This window comes from Fukomys damarensis, unplaced genomic scaffold (genome assembly GCF_012274545.1).
Source record: "Fukomys damarensis isolate Sample0158 unplaced genomic scaffold, DMR_v1.0_HiC HiC_scaffold_17, whole genome shotgun sequence".
NCBI lineage: Eukaryota > Metazoa > Chordata > Mammalia > Rodentia > Bathyergidae > Fukomys > Fukomys damarensis.
Window position 1 is genome coordinate 39,800,437 of NW_022900929.1, and position 4,489 is coordinate 39,804,925.

A 4,489-nucleotide genomic window follows, 5' to 3' on the forward strand; every position below is an offset into this window, starting at 1 on the left:
CTCTCCAAGTATCTGACCTGGAAATCACTTTCTCCTAAAACAGTTTTCTCACCTGCTTTACTTTATTTTTTTGTGTGTGTGTGTGCCTTTACTTGTGATCTGCTTCAAGTAGCCACTTGAGAGGAATTGCTATAACATGTTACACATATCTACATATATTATTTGGGGGGTAAAGGATTTCTCAATTTTTCAGATGAGGTTTCTGATTTAAAAAACTGTCTCTGATTTTATTTATTCTACCAACTTGGTAACTTATTTTAGAAAATACCCACAAAGCTGGATTTTGGAGTTAGATTCCTTCCCATCTGGTACTAATATATCTCTGTCTTTGCCTTCACGAAACATAGCAACAGATGTCTAACATTTCTGGTTTCTAACAGGCCTCTGATCTCTGGACGGTCCTTCTTTGGAATAGGCAATGGTATGTTTTTAAAGCTACATCCCATTTACAAGATTATATTGCATAAGATTTGTTTTTTCTAATCATATAGATGTTATCCATAGTGCAAGATTTTCACTTAGCACATGGGCAAACAGTGCCTATGCTTGATATAAGGAGGATCACTTGCTTTGTAAACAGCCTGGAAAGGAAAGATGGACTTCCACTCTGTCTGGAAGTAAAATACTGTGACTTGTGGACTTGAGTCTTTAACTGATACAGCCTATTTTAACTTCCACTCAGAATGAGTTTCCTATCAGTTGGACTCTGCCAAGTTGATTCTAATAGTTTTGATTACATAGTTCTTTTTCAGAATCTGCAAAGGAGATGGTGGAAGGCTAGAGAGTTCTTGTTTTAGTTAATAGTTGCATCTGGTTTTCTCCAAAAAATGTCACAATGAAGATAGCTCTTCAAACCTAGCTGAAAGAAGATGAATTACACAGGGAGATTTTAGTTCACATGTGGGCAAAGGGTTATTGTACAAGGGACAGCGCCACAATTGGTGTTAAGAGATGAGAGCAAGGCGTGGTGGTGCATGCCTGTAATCCCAGCACTCAGGAGGCTGAGGCAGGAGGATCGCTGTGAGTTCAAGACCAGCCTGGGATACATAGTGAGTTGCAGGTCAGTCTCAACTACATAGTGAGACCCTGTCTCAAAAAATAAATAAATAAATAAAAATAAAGAGAGAGAGAGAGAGAGAGAGAGAGATGATATAAGGAGCCTGAAAACCCTGATAATGATGTTATAGTAACCTGTTTCCCAATTTAGCTTTGTATTGTACGTCATATTAAAAACAATGAGAAATGCTAATTGTACCACAAGCCTTCTTGATTAACAAATGCAGTATTTAAACCTGACATCATTTTGTTAATATATTCAAAAGGGCCAGGTACAGAGACAGAGTGAACTTACACTTGAACTTCACATCACAGTGGTACATGAAATATATTTACCAGTAATGGTATTTTCTAAATGAGAACGAATCAGAAAAAATTTTTTTAAATAAAACATTAATAATTTAACCAAAAGCTTCAGCCTCAGAGTATTTTAGAGAAAGTGCTAGCTTTGGGAAAAGATGCTTTTAATAGACTACTTATTCAGTGTTCTTAAGTTTTCCATTTTAACTAAGGTGAGAGAAGCATTTAAATTCAACTGTTTTGTATTTACTATTTGAATTGCTATTTTAAACATGAAATGGATATTTCAATAGAGTGGTGATTTTGGACATTGAGAAAAGATGGGTAAATGGGCACACAACAGTGTGTGTGTGTGTGTGTGTGTGTGTGTGTGTGTATTCTTTACCACTTAATTAGAAAAATGAGAATATTCTGGGAAAATAGATATGATCTTTTTGGATGTGTGTGGAAAATCGTAGGGGTGGGGAGTGCTAGGTAATTGGCTATCATTCAGGAGAAACCCCTGTTTACTTTGGGATTAAGAAGCTTTGAGACACAACAATTACTAGATTCAATCTGTTCTAATTTTTAGATCTCTTATCATCAAGCAAGATTTTTTACAAATGAATTAAGAAATAATATTAGGGAGGTAATTGTATCAATCTACGTAACCTTGGTGCAGAAAGCAATAAAATGATTTCACAAAGTTTATATGTTGGTTTGTAAAATTCTATTTGCCTTTATTAACCAGTGCTTAAGGCTAATTTCTAAGCCGAGATCATAATTTCATCCATTCCTCACACTGAGTTTTCATCAGGGCTGCATTAAAAGGCTGAGAAACTTCATACTTGAGAAGGCTATAAGGAGGCTGCTGTTTTGATTATTTTTGACTGAGTGCCTTAATTAGGTCACCCAAAAAAGTGTATTTTAACAACCTTTGTCACTTCTTAAAAAACGATTTAAATTCTAGTATAAAGAGCATTCTTCTGTGTCAGACATCTGTTCTAAAACTTATCATAGCAATGTCCTTACTGAATTGCATGAACAAATTTGATTAGCATCAACTTCTGGGAATGGTTTCTAGCTTATTGACCTCAGGACCTTATCTTCAAATATTGGCATTGTAAGGATTAACCCAAATCCAGGAGAATGTCAGATATTAAGGCACATAATTGCAGGTTAATTGGAAGATAAAGATGCATTAATCTAATGTTGAACACAGGGAAATATTGATGGTATTAACTTATTAGTTTGGCTGGAGGAAAAATCTTATTATCAGAAGGAGGACTAAATAGCATTGTCTTTGTGTAACTGATTCTTTCTTGAAGTTTCTGTAATAACCAATTTGAAGCTCTGACCTTAAATGGATTTTTTGTTTATTTCTCATTTTTCTGATGCCCCCATTCACAGAGTGATGAACTATATGAATAAAATAAATATCAGATAAAATAGAATTTCATAATTTTCAGAGAAACATAAATTGTGGTGCATGTACAATGTATGAGTTCCCTTTCTCATCCATATTCAAGGAACACAGCATATATTACAATTTCTAAGAATGATATTTTGGGTATGTTCACATATTTGTTGGTTTGCAAATGACAAAAAGATTTTAGTTTGGGGAAATGGGGAGAGACGTGAAGACAAAACAGAATCTCTTGAAATCCCAGGAACAGGTTCAGTGTTTTAAATCTTATGCTAATTATCCATGCTGCAGTTTCTGATACTTTAAAAACAAATCACTCCCCAGTGCTTACATTTCTGTAAGGGTATGGGAATAAGGATAAAGGGAGCATAAAGAAAATTTAACTTTTTTAGGCCGGGTGTGGTGGCACATGCCTGTAATCCCAGCACTCAGGAGGCTGAGGCAGGAGGATCGCTGTGAGTTTTAGACCAGCCTGAGCTATGAAGTGAGTTCCAGGTCCCTGTCTCAAAAAAAACCCAAAAAACCAGAAAAATAAAAAAATAAAAAGAAAGAAAGAAAGAAAGAAAATTTAACTTTTTAAAACACCTACTGAATATTACTTACTTTATGACTTTCCCAGAAGTTGATTGCTATTAAACATCTTTTCAGATAAAGAAAATGTACTTGAAGTAAGTCGAATAACTTGATCAGGGTCATACAACTATAAGGGCATTCTACCCAGATTTTCCTTGTTTGAAAATTTGTGATTCAACGTGTTATATTGTGGAGTATGTGTGAGATTTATTTATGTGCTCAAGACACAATCATGTCCAAATTCCTTTCTCTGTCAGCTCTATCTCATTCTCCACCATTGCTGGCTTTCTTAATGGGAACATATGTGACATATAAGCCCTCATGCTAATGACCCCAAGGCAGGAAGGCAATCCTTTCTCATTTTCTGTAGCTTTTCCTGATGCTTACGGCTCTGCCATGAACTAGTGATGTGATAGACAAATATAGGAAAGTCTTTAAATCTCATTTCTTATAAAATATGTGCAAGTGGGCAGAGAAGAGATAATGGAAGTTACTACAATCAATGAAAAGTTCTAGGAATTGGAAGGATTGGTGTTGGTACCGAAATCCACCAACCAAATAACTCCCCACTGATTCTGAGGCTGTCGGGGATTTTCATAATAATTAAGAAGGACGATCTCCTTGGTCACCTCCAGCTCTCCACGCTGAAATTACAATTCTGGTTCTCACCTCGGTGATAAAACTATTTCTGCCAGGTCATTCACATCAGCTCTGTTCTAAATTCTGTCAAATTCAGACCCATGGTGACAACCCATTAATAAAAAACAGAAAAGGTTACCATAGAAAAATTTGGATTTCTATTTCAAAATATAAAGTTTGTGTAGCCAAACTTTTTCTGAGACTCTGAAACTATGATGTACTCCAATCACGTACATACTTTTCTGATCTACCTCCATCGTTTGTGAGCCATCCCTTACTGTCTGACACTACATTTTACACTCATTGTTTGTTACACACTTGGAATTAAAATCAACCATTTTCCCAAGAAAATTCTTTCCCTTTTGGAAAATAATATTCAACAAAGAAGGTCTCAGCACAAGGCATGCTCACTGCACCTACCTGCTGGTTCTCTCAGGAAACAGAATTAGGAAATACATGTTTACACACACACACACCCAATATCACCTATGCATTCTGTATGTGCAAGTACTTCTA